The 13,004-nt window shown below is 47.9% G+C and overlaps 1 long non-coding RNA gene across 1 annotated transcript in view; it reads left to right on the forward strand.

Moving 5' to 3' along the window:
- Positions 1-2,155: 2,155 nt before the first annotated feature.
- Positions 2,156-13,004, forward strand: part of LOC143782475 (uncharacterized) — a 36,612-nt gene continuing 25,763 nt past the window's right edge. The window contains exon 1 of the long non-coding RNA XR_013216977.1: positions 2,156-2,450. This is a non-coding gene — a long non-coding RNA (uncharacterized LOC143782475). The remainder of the gene's footprint in view (positions 2,451-13,004) is intronic.

Genomic DNA, 13,004 nt, shown 5'->3' on the forward strand with positions numbered 1-13,004 from the left:
TTTTTCCACCGGATCCTTTTTTCCACCGGATCCGTTTTTTCCCCGTCGGATCCGTTTTTTTCCGCCGGATCTGTTTTTTCCTGCCGGATCTTTTTTTTTTCCGCCGAATCCGTTTTTTTTTTCGTCGGATCCGTTTTTTCCGCCGGATCCGTTTTTTTATCTGATGCTGCTGCTTTCCACGGGAGATCGTCGTGGGACACTCGTGGATTTCTGCGGACAGGGAGTATATTGGTTGTTTGTTTTTTTCATATTTTTTACAGATGACACTGGCTTTGGGGAACAAAGTGACAAGTAACGGTGAGTATATACTCTGTTATATGTACTGTATGTCTATATGTATGTAATGTATGAATGTACTGTATGTAGCATGTATGTAGCATGTATGGAGTATGTATGGAGTATTTTTTTTATATTCAACACATTAGCCGGATGATGGGACTACTACTGTCCCATCATTGGCTAATGTGTCAATCACTGTCAGTCTAGCAGGCATCGTCCGAAGGGCCTTGTAGTCCCATCGGACGATGCCTGCACAGACACAAAGACCCCCGGCAGGCCGTACATACCCCGGAGATGCCGTACAGATCCCCCGGAGAGGCTGTACAGACCCCCCGGAGAGGCCGTACAGACCCTCCGGCAGGCCGTACAGACCCCCCGGCAGGCACGCTCACACAGGGTTAATGCCGGCGGTAACAGACCGCGTTATGCTATGTTTGACGCACTCCGTAACCGCTGCTATTAACCCTGTGTGTCCCCAACTTTTTACTATTGATGCTGCCTATGCGACATCAGTAGTAAAAAAAAATGTAATGTTAAAAATAATAAAAAAAACCTGCTATGCTCACCCTCCGTCATCGCGTCCTCTCCTCGGCAGTGCAAGCGGCAGGCTCCAGTGCCAAGAATGGTATGCGAGAAGGACCTTCCATGACGTCATGGATTTTCTGGATTGGATTTTCTGAATTCCGCAGAAGTGTATGTCTTTTATCTTCCTCCCATGGTTCTCCACAAAATGTCGCGACAAGGGGTGTCCCATATATTCCTTTTAGATGTTGGTGAGGTGTTCCTTGATCCGTATCCTGAGTTCCCTCTTGGTTCGACCTACATACAATTTTTTGCATGGGCATATGGTGATGTATGTCACATATGCCCATGCAAAAAATTGTATGTACATACATACACTTCTGCGGAATTCAGAAAATCCAACCGAATCCAAGGAAAGGGGACTTCCTCAAGCAGATGTCGAGAATTGAGTCTCAATGGATATTTTTACTGGATAGTCTATCTCCAAGGGGCCTCAACCAGGAGTTGGAATTGCATGCCCTCTGAAGTGGGCATCAAGATTCTAAGTAATTTCAACTTAGTAAAGACATACATGTGTGATTGGTTATATAACCTTTGAGGAAAGGCGGCTAGTACTTCTTCTTATTTGTAACCCTTCCTTGATCCCCCTTGCTCCTCCCCCCAACAGACACATAATCTATACATAATCTATCCGTTTCCTTTAAATGTTTCCTTGCTCTCTCTCTCTTCCCACCCCCCTCCCCCCCATAATAGGGATATACGCACATGAAACAGACTAGGGGGTATGGTTTACCTTCTAGTGCGTATAGGCGCAGACATTACCCTAAGCACGTTAATAGGTAGCTGTATTGGGAGGCAAAGGGATTGGGCTATGCCCCTAATTCAGGTACCCCCACTGATGTAATTTTTAAACAAAAGTTTTAAATATTTTAAGTCTCAAGTAGTTTTTTTATATAGCGTTTCATTTTTTAAGTTTTTAAGTTCTTATGTTTGCCCACGTGCAATATCTATTTAAGATAAGCAGAACAATCCACGCACTATTAGTGACATATAGTTCCATATAGTGACATATAGTTCATAATGTTTAGGTTTTAACCATGTTCTAATAAAGCATTTCATTTTAAATTCATATTCACTTATGAATGTGAAGGCCAATCTGAGAGGTCCAAACCAGTCATGTCCTGGTCATAATAGATATGATATACTGGGTCCACAGCGCTCAGTCTAATATAATTACAAAGATTCCACGCAGTGTAGCCTAATGAGTTATATAGGGAGGCGGGTGGTGGGCGTATTAGCAGCCTATCTGTACCATATAAAGGGAGAAGATGGAATGACACACGGTAACCCTGATGAAGAAGGCCGAGCACCTTCGAAACGCGTTAGTTAGTCATTCCCTTTTTGGCCCCAACGCCGCTCCGTACCTCTTGTGACGTCACAGTACAGGCACTCGCAAGCCGGCGCTAGCAGCCATCTTTTTCCTCGCGGTTACCAGGGAAGCCTTCGGCCGGGGCTCCTAGGTATCGCGCCAGCTGCTACACCTCCTCCTGCTCCCCTTTCTTTCCCCGCCAATGCCGCAACAGCAAGCAACGGTGGCCGGATCGGGCAACTTTTTGGGTCCTGCAGTGGGACTACTACTACTACATAGGGTAAGCACCTTCCTGTAACGCAGTGTTTACGCATATGTACATATATATACATGTTCTAGACATTCCTCCTAACATTTATCCACGCCTTGTGTGAGGTATATATCTATAACTACATCCCGGGTAGTAATCAGGACCTGGATACCGGCTACCTGCCGTCTACTATTACACAGCATTCAACCCCTGAGCGTGGCATCACCCCGTCTTTTTGTGACAAAGTGTATCTTTATTTGGGACAAAAGGTAACTCACAGGTCATTGCAGATGATGATGATGATGATGAACATACAATTTGTCATTCCTCCTACACAGTCACATACCAGGGAGGAAGCCACTCAAGCCAGTGTAATATTGCCCCTTTATTTGGGTCACATGGTAACTCACATGCATTTATTTACAGCCCACAGACTCCACTCTACCTCTCTGCTGTCTGCTCCTCCCACAGGAGTCACAGTCACACTTCACTGGCTGAATCTGAGAAGCTGCCAGGCCCAGACAAGAAAGAAAAAGACTGGGCTCACTCACGCTGCAGGGCCGACTCCTTTCATTCACAGCAGGGAGCCGGCTCTTTGTGTTGGCTCGTTCACAAACGACACATCACTAACACACACACCACTTGTGTGATAGCAGATCACAGAGCAGTCACACACAAAATGGCTCTGCCCTGTGATGCTGCTCTTCATTCTGCCCCAGGGATATTAGACCACCCAAAAGGGGAGGGAAATGGTGATGTCAGCAGGTACTGCCCCAATTTTCCAGCTAACAGTAAAGCTGGTAAGTCTTACTATAGCTGCTTGAGGTCTAAAATGGAAAATGCTCCCCCTAGTGGTCAATATATATATTTGTAAGAAAATATATAATATTTTTCATATAGAAATGTTTGCAAACAGTGCAAACATTGCATTAGTACATTTTATTTACTATTTTAAGCTTAATTTCACAAAAAAACAAACTACAAGAAAACTGGTGGCATCTTCCCTTTAAGGGTGATCTGTTTGCCCTGCTGATATATATATTTTAGTCATTACTACAATTTCCTATAAAATTACCTTCTTCGGTTCTCTGAGTTATCCAGTTCCTCTATTATCGATACTGAAAATGTGTTAATAAATTTACAACTAGAGATTACGATTCCCATTTCTATAGGTTGTGTGCCTGCATGGTCTGACACTGGCAGCACTGATTAGAGACTGTCCCAAATGGGGATATGCCCTTTGTATAAGAAGAATGGTAACACACAGTTGACAGTTGATTAATAGATTTGCAGAAAGAATATCAGAGGAATGTCTCAAAGCTGAGGTCTACGAAACAATGATACAATATTTTGAATGAATAAGAGATGTACGTGTTTACCTAACAGGGCATCTTTTCCTATAGAAACCCATTTACATTCATTTGGTTGTTTTTAACAAGAAAGTTGAATATTTTGGCTGGGTATTGGCAGTATCACAAAATTAATTAACGTCATTAGCCAAATAATCATTTCTGCAAAATTACATGATACTGGATGTTTATTGTCAAATTGATTGTACAGGCAACTCTTAGCGTTTAAGGCTAGCTTTAGACTTATTCACACAGGTATAGGATATTCTGTGCATATTCTGTCCATTTTTTCTAGCATAAAAGTTGTGATCACAGTTGTGATTTTACCAAATCTCACTGATATGATGCAGAAAATTATATGAAAATTGGGGTGCAAAATTTGTCTCCTGCAAGTCAATTTAGGCTGTGGATTTTCACCGTGGATTTCTCTATGGTAAATCCATAGCAGAATCTTGATTTTTTTTTGCATGTAATCCATACAGATATTGCAACACATTTGTAGCACCTTTTTTCTGCTCAGTATATGACCTATGTGGACATTGCCTTAGAATAGGAGTAATTATTACTATATGAAACACTCCACTCTGGTTCATTTTCTTTACTCTCAGCGTTGGATTCCTTGTTACCATTTTAATTACAAGGTTTGCAGCATCAGTCACTTTCAAACAAGCAATGTATTGACTTCTGAAACCCATTAACTGCTCATATAACAAAACCAGATATTGACTTGTTTTGAGATGAAAAGGAAGGGGAAGCCAAGGTCATTATCCTGAATGAAGTAGCAATGAACCTTCATATTTACTCAGAAGGATATACTGTGTCCTTACTCTGATTTGTTCAACAGTATTTTAATTCTCAATTGGAATTAACTAAAAGAGTCCTGCCTGTGGAATGGATGTTAAAATGACAAATATGAAGGAATTAAATATATTTGCAATAAGTCCTGCCATTCTATCCCTAGAGATGCAAATCATAGTGACGTTTATATTTTCACTTGTTGTTGCTGTCTTACTACTATTATTTGTAAACGGGCTGAAAATTGAGACCCCCAAAAAGTTCTTACAAATAAAACTCAGATATAGTATAACTCCACTGTTATGTGCATGGCTACCATATCTGTTTTTAGTGGCTATGGGTTACCATTGACTGTATTTAGAGAAACATACCGCGGGGTTACCTAAGTTGATTTACAGTCATGGCCAAAAATGTTGCTTTTGCAGCATTATTGTGTTTCTAGTTCTGGTGTTTCTGTGGTTACTGAAGTACAATTATAAGCATTTTATAGGTTTTAAACTTTAATTGTCTAATACATCAAGTTTATACAAGAACTAAATATTTACAGCGTTGACTCTTATTTTTCAAGACTTATGCAATTCGCCCTGGAATGCAATATAGCAACTTCTGGGCAAAATCCTGAGCGATGACGACTCATTTTTACTTAAACAGTGCTTAGCGTTTATCACAATTTTTGAGATTTTGAGGACTGACCACAGGTTCTCAATGAGATTGAGATATGACAAATTTACTGGGCATGGACTCAAAATTTCAATGTTTTATTCACCAATACTCTTAGTTAAACTTGTGAGTGAGCGCCCTCCATGAGTGAAAAACTCCCACACATGAATTGTCTCAGTTGGCATGTTGGCACCTTTGCTTCTCTGGACAATTATCCTTCCAGATGTCCCAAACAGTCTGAAGGGGGCTTCATCAGAGAAATAACTTTACCTCATTTCTTTGCTGTCGATTACCAGTAGTTCCTGCAGAATGTCAGTCTGTTCTAAATGGTTTTCTTGGAGAGATGTTGCATCTTTGCTGTCCTTGTTGACACCAGACTATGCTCCAAAAACCTTCAACTCACTGAGTGTGTACGTGTATTGACATCTGTCGGCTGCCTTTCCTGAGTAAACTCTGTCCTTGATTGAAACCGATTCTATAGCTAAATCCTCTTTAGGAGATGGTCCTGGCACTTGCTGAACTTTCTTGGGTGCTGTAAAGTCTTCTTTACAGCCACTGATCCTCTTTCTTTTAAGTTCTTGATGATCTGATGATTGGTTAATTTAGGGGCAGTTTTAAAAGCAGCAATGTCTTTGCCTGTAAATCCCTTTTGGTGCAAAACCAATAATGACTGTATGTTTTTTTCTTGGAGGCAACCTATGAAAACAGAAAAATACAATTATTTCATGCACCACCCACCTTTCGAAGTAACCGGTCTGCTTTTATAATTCAGTCAACATGACACCATTATATGAGATGTTTTGTCCTTGTTAATACTTTCTCCTGAGCTAACGAGATGATCATGGAAATTAAGTAAGCAGGCCATTTTTGTGGCAGGACTGAAAATCAGTAGATATTTTTTTTATGGGGAATTAAAGTTATTTTTCATGGCAAATATTGTCTTTGCAATTTTTAGCAATTCATCTGATCAATCTTCATAATAATCTAAGTTAATACAAATTGCACTAAACAAACTGAGGCAGCAAACCTCATGAAAACCAAAATGTGTGTCAGTCTCAGAACTGTCAGGTTATACTAATAAGAATATAAGTATTACTGATTTTGATTCAGAGGTTTTAGATACCACTGGCAGAAGCAAGATTTTTGCAAAGAGCTCTAAATAGGCAAAGGGTACTAAGTTCCTAGCGACAGCTGGGTCATTGGCCAGCATGTGGTCAGTGCAGCAAATCTCTGCATGGTAGAATATATGTCATACACATTATTTGATGGCATCGACTGGAAGAAAGAAGCTCTCCAGTAATGAGAATCTTTAGCATCATTGCTAGCTAGCAAGTGGGGTTAAGTAGAACTTGCTGTTAAGTTAAAGGGAATCTGTCACCCCGGGACATATATGACCTATGGGCATACAGGTAATAGAAATGTAACACTAATTCTAGCTGTATGCCTCATGTTAATGGTCTTGTTGTGGAGAAATGTATATTGTTTCTTTATGTTAATGCCTGAAAGAAATCCCTGCCCCCTTTCTTTATTGTAATACTTACCTCCCTCCCATCAGCGTCAGTTACGGCCCAGGAATCCCGCACCTGCGCCCCGCACTCCCTCAGAAATACACATGTCATCCTCCCTTTTGTGAGCACTGCATTCAGGGATCTTCTGCGCAGGCGCCGGCGACATCCGATCCAGTGACCACTGCTTCGTGCCGATAAGATGCTCTCCCCACTTCCTCCATGCATATTCATCGTCATGTACACATGGTTCCTAGTGATGACTATGCAGGGAGGAAGAAAGCATCTTGAGGTATGTGTTTCTGAGGGAGTGCAGGGCGCAGGTGCAGGATTCTGGGGTTGTAACTGGCGCTGATGGGAGGAGTTAAGAATACAGTGAAGACAGGAGGCAGGGATATTTTCCAGGCACTGCATGCCCAGGAGCCTGGAAGAATTCATTAGCATAAAGACAGAATATAACATTTCTCAGCTGCAAGACCGCAGTTATGAGGCATACAGGTACTCTTCTCAATCTATACACTTGGCCTGGGACAACTCATAAAGTCCCATGGATTCCAGCACCACCTTTATGCTGATGACACTCAGATCTACCTTTCTGGCCCAGACGTCACCTCTCTGCTGTCCAGAATTCTGGATTGTCTATGAGCCATATCCTCCTTCTTCTCCTCTTGCTTCCTCAAATTCAATGTGGACAAATCTGAACTCATCTTTTTTCCTCTATCTCGTAGATCTTCCTTACTTGACCTATCTATCGCAATTAACGACATCACGCTTTCCCCTGTACCGGAAGCCCGCTGCCTCGGAGTAACCCTTGACTCTGCCCTGACCTTCAAACCGCACATCCAAGCTCTTTCCACCTCCTGTCGCCTCCAGCTCAAAAATATCTCCAGAATCCGTCCTTTCCTCAACCATCAATCTACTAAAATGCTTGTGCATGCCCTCATCATCTCCCGCCTTGACTACTGCAACATCCTTTTCTGTGGCCTCCCTGCTAACACCCTTGCACCTCTCCAGTCCATCCTTAACTCTGCTGCCCGACTAATTCATCTTTCTCCTTGCTACTCCTCCGCTTCCCCCCTCTGCAGATCTCTTCACTGGCTCCTATTCCCTCAGTGTATCCAGTTCAAATTACTAATACTAACCTACAAAGCCATCCATAACCTGTCTCCTCCATATATCTCTGAAATAATCTCCTGATATCTTCCCTCATATAATCTCCGGTCCTCCCAAGACCTCCTTCTCTCCACACTTATTCGCTCCTCACCCAACCGCCTCCAAGACTTCTCCCGAATATCCCCCATCCTCTGGAATTCTTTGCTCCAACACGTCCAACTATCAACCACATTTGGATCCTTCAGACAGAACCTGAAAACCCACCTCTTCAGGAAAGCCTACAGCCTGCACTGACCCCGCTGCCTCCTCACCACTACTGAAGCTACCGCCTCACCAACACCAGAGCTCCTGCAACCCTCAACCTATTGTCTCCTTCCCCATAATCCTGTAGAATGTAAGCCCGCAAGGGCAGGGTGCTCGCCCATCTGTATCAGTCTGTAATTGTTAGTTTGCTTACTGTAAGTGATATCTGTAACTTGTATGTAACCCTTCTCATGGTGTCATATAAATAAATAATAATAATATAGGCAGGACTAGTCTAGCAGTTCTATTTCCTGTATGCCCATATTAATAGGACATATATGTCCAGGGGGTGACAGATTCCCTTGAAGTCACTTTAGGGCTTAGTAAGGACCAGAAAAAAACTTCTAGTCTGAATCACACTCAATTTGTTTTGTCCAAATTGAAGGAAATCGGGCCATTTGAGAAAACCAGTTTAAAAGGAGGTGATGAAGATGGTTCTGGCTAGAGGTGAGCGAACATCGTTGGCTACCTCCTTATTCGGCAAGCTATAGCGCTTACCGAAGAAGCTGCATCGGGAACCTGGATACCTGGAACGCTCCCAATAATCAGCTGTTCGGCACCGCAGCTGCATGTGTCACTGCTGTGTCACAGTCACAACACATGCATGGAGACCAACAAACAGGCTTTCTCCATGCATGTGTTGTGTCAGTCACACAGCCGTGACATATGCAGCACATGCAGCGCCGAACAGCTGATTACCGGGAGCTCTCCAGGTATCTGGGTTCCCGATGCAGCTTCTTCGATAAGCGCTATAGCTTGCCAAATAAGGAAGGAGCCGACGATGTTTGCTCATCTCTAGTTCTGACCAACACTAAGGATGTCTGTGCTAAATTGCTTAGATAAGGGACATAGAGTGTACAGTGTGAAAAAGGTGTTTCTGAGAGGATTTCTGGCAGACCATTGCATGGGTCAGAAAATTGTCACAAGTGTTAATAATTTGTCGCATGTGTAACGCACAGGCATTGGTACCCAACGTCAATTCTCTACCTGTGTTCAAGTAACTTGCTTTTTGTTGCTCTTCTATGAGACTGCGTAAGTAGAAAATGCATTCCCTCTCCGTGAGTAATGCTACGGAACTGACATCTGCTTGATGCTGCTTCTTTCCATCGTCACTGAATAGGCGACTATTCTACTCTGCTCTTTTAAACATCCAAACACATAACAAATAGGTCTATCAGGTGTCTGAGTTTTCTACAAGAAAGGACAATGCAGCAGACTATATTATGTCTTTAAGAGAAAAACTGAAACCTGATGTAGTGATCCCTAAAGATAATGTGAACAGAGTCTTACTTGTATGTCATGTCATATCATGTCAAAATGCATTCACAGTTATGTATCATTATTTTGTAACAACTATTAGCTCCTATTACCAGTGAGTTTAAAAGTTTCTAGTATTTCTTATCATTCATAACTGCATAATGGATAAAGGGCTTTATTCAAGCATTGCAGTTATTTTCAGTACATGCTTACAACGTACTGGAAATATAAAATGGATGCATTGGAAGTATATGCTTCCAATTGTGTTATAAAACCTTAAATGTTGAAAATAAAAACCTGTGGGAATATTTCTAATGTGTAATTCAAGCTCACTTCCACTAGATGGCACAATAACGTCAATATGGTAAAAATGACAGCTCACAAATAACTATATACGTTATAACTTTTATTATTGCTAGATAGAATTCACATTCAAAGTAGTTTCAAGAGAAATTGGCAATTTCAGGCCGTAAACAAAAAATGATTTCGGTTTATAACAAATCAAGTTATGCAATTTAACTAAATTATGGTATAATAAACCTCCACATGTAATATTAAACCTCTTTAGAAAAAGGATTTTCTGAAAAAAAAAAGGACTTTATAAGAATAGCAAAAAAATAAAAATATATTGCAGTGCCAGATAATGCCTGAAAACAAATTATAACTAGATGGGCATTTCCTGAAGGAAATACATGGTGCTTGAACAGCACTGCCAGCTGCCAATGAACCTCAGGAGCAAGTCTGGCATGCAGGGCCCTGCCCCTGGGTATCCAATTTGGCCCCTTGGTAGCCACTTTGATGTGCGGGGCCCCTTGTTAGCAACTTTGGCCCCTTGGTAGAAACTTTGATGTGCGGGGCCCCTTGTTAGCAACTTTGGCCCCTTGGTAGCCATTTTGGCATTTAGGAATCCTTGGTAGCCACTTTAATCGGAGGCCGGGGACCCTCGGCCTCCGATTTGGTGGCCGGGGACCCTCGGCCTCCGATTTGGAGGCCGGGGACCCTCGGCCTCCGATTTGGTGGCCGGGGACCCTCGGCCTCCGATTTGGAGGCCGGGGACCCTCGGCCTCCGATTTGGAGGCCGGGGACCCTCGGCCTTCGATTTGGAGGCCGGGAACCCTCGGCCTTTGATTTGGTGGCCGGGGACCCTCGGCCTCCGATTTGGAGGCCGGGGACCTCAGATTTCGTGGCCGGGGACCCTCGGCCTCCGATTTGGAGGCCGGGGACCTCAGATTTGGTGGCCGGGGACCCTCGGCCTCTGATTTGGAGGCCGGGGACCCTCGGCCTCCGATTTGGAGGCCGGGGACCCTCGGCCTCCGATTTGGAGGCCGGGGACCCTCGGCCTCCGATTTGGTGGCCGGGGACCCTCGGCCTCCGATTTGGAGGCCGGGGACCCTCGGCCTCCGATTTGGAGGCCGGGGACCCTCGGCCTCCGATTTGGTGGCCGGGGACCCTCGGCCTCCGATTTGGAGGCCGGGGACCCTCGGCCTCCGATTTGGAGGCCGGGGACCCTCGGCCTCCGATTTGGTGGCCGGGGACCCTCGGCCTCCGACTTGGAGGCCGGATACTCGGCCTCCGATTTGGAGGCCGAGGACCCTCGGCCTCCGATTTGGAGGCCGGGGACCCTCATCCTCCGATTTGGAGGCCGGGGACCCTCGGCCTCCGATTTGGAGGCCGGGGACCCTCGGCCTCCGATTTAGTGGCCGGGGACCCTCGGCCTCCGATTTGGTGGCCGGGGACCCTCGGCCTCCGATTTGGAGGCCGGGAACCCTCGGCCTCCGATTTGGTGGCCGGGGACCCTCGGCCTCCGATTTGGAGGCCGGGGACCTCAGATTTTGTGGCCGGGGACCCTCGGCCTCTGATTTGGAGGCCGGGGACCTCCGATTTGGTGGCCGGGGACCCTCGGCCTCCGATTTGGAGGCCGGGGACCCTCGGTCTCCGATTTGGAGGCCGGGGACCCTCGGCCTCCGATTTGGAGGCCGGGGACCCTCGGCCTCCGATTTGGAGGCCGGGGACCCTCGGCCTCCGATTTGGAGGCCGGGGACCCTCGGCCTCCGATTTGGAGGCCGGGGACCCTCGGCCTCCGATTTGGTGGCCGGGGACCCTCGGCCTCCGATTTGGAGGCCGGGGACCCTCGGCCTCCGATTTGGTGGCCGGGGACCCTCGGCCTCCGATTTGGAGGCCGGGGACCCTCGGCCTCCGATTTGGAGGCCGGGGACCCTCGGCCTCCGATTTGGTGGCCGGGGACCCTCGGCCTCCGATTTGGAGGCCGGGGACCCTCGGCCTCCGATTTGGAGGCCGGGGACCCTCGGCCTCCGATTTGGTGGCCGGGGACCCTCGGCCTCCGATTTGGAGGCCGGGGACCCTCGGCCTCCGATTTGGAGGCCGGGGACCCTCGGCCTCCGATTTGGTGGCCGGGGACTCTCGGCCTCCGATTTGGAGGCCGGGGACCCTCTGCCTCCGATTTGGAGGCCGGGGACCCTCGGCCTCCGATTTGGTGGCCGGGGACCCTCGGCCTCCGATTTGGAGGCCGGGGACCCTCGGCCTCCGATTTGGTGGCCGGGGACCCTCGGCCTCCGATTTGGAGGCCGGGGACCCTCGGCCTCCGATTTGGTGGCCGGGGACCCTCGGCCTCCGATTTGGTGGCCGGGGACCCTCGGCCTCCGATTTGGAGGCCGGGGACCCTCGGCCTCCGATTTGGTGGCCGGGGACCCTCGGCCTCCGATTTGGAGGCCGGGGACCCTCGGCCTCCGATTTGGAGGCCGGGGACCCTCGGCCTCCGATTTGGAGGCCGGGGACCCTCGGCCTCCGATTTGGTGGCCGGGGACCCTCGGCCTCCGATTTGGAGGCCGGGGTCCCTCGGCCTCCGATTTGGAGGCCGGGGACCCTCGGCCTCCGATTTGGAGGCCGGGGACCCTCGGCCTCCGATTTGGAGGCCGGGGACCCTCGGCCTCCGATTTGGAGGCCGGGGACCCTCGGCCTCCGATTTGGAGGCCGGGGACCCTCGGCCTCCGATTTGGAGGCCGGGGACCCTCGGCCTCCGATTTGGTGGCCGGGGACCCTCGGCCTCCGATTTGGAGGCCGGGGACCCTCTGCCTCCGATTTGGAGGCCGGGGACCCTCGGCCTCCGATTTGGTGGCCGGGGACCCTCGGCCTCCGATTTGGAGGCCGGGGACCCTCGGCCTCCGATTTGGTGGCCGGGGACCCTCGGCCTCCGATTTGGAGGCCGGGGACCCTCGGCCTCCGATTTGGTGGCCGGGGACCCTCGGCCTCCGATTTGGAGGCCGGGGTCCCTCGGCCTCCGATTTGGAGGCCGGGGACCCTCGGCCTCCGATTTGGTGGCCGGGGACCCTCGGCCTCCGATTTGGTGGCCGGGGACCCTCGGCCTCCGATTTGGAGGCCGGGGTCCCTCGGCGTCCGATTTGGAGGCCGGGGACCCTCGGCGTCCGATTTGGAGGCCGGGGACCCTCGGCCTCCGATTTGGAGGCCGGGGACCCTCGGCCTCCGATTTGGAGGCCGGGGACCCTCTGCCTCCGATTTGGAGGCCGGGGACCCTCGGCCTCCGATTTGGTGGCCGGGGACCCTCGGCCTCCGATTTGGAGGCC

The sequence above is a fragment of the Ranitomeya variabilis genome, chromosome 1 (genome assembly GCF_051348905.1).
Source record: "Ranitomeya variabilis isolate aRanVar5 chromosome 1, aRanVar5.hap1, whole genome shotgun sequence".
Classification (NCBI taxonomy): Eukaryota; Metazoa; Chordata; class Amphibia; order Anura; family Dendrobatidae; genus Ranitomeya; species Ranitomeya variabilis.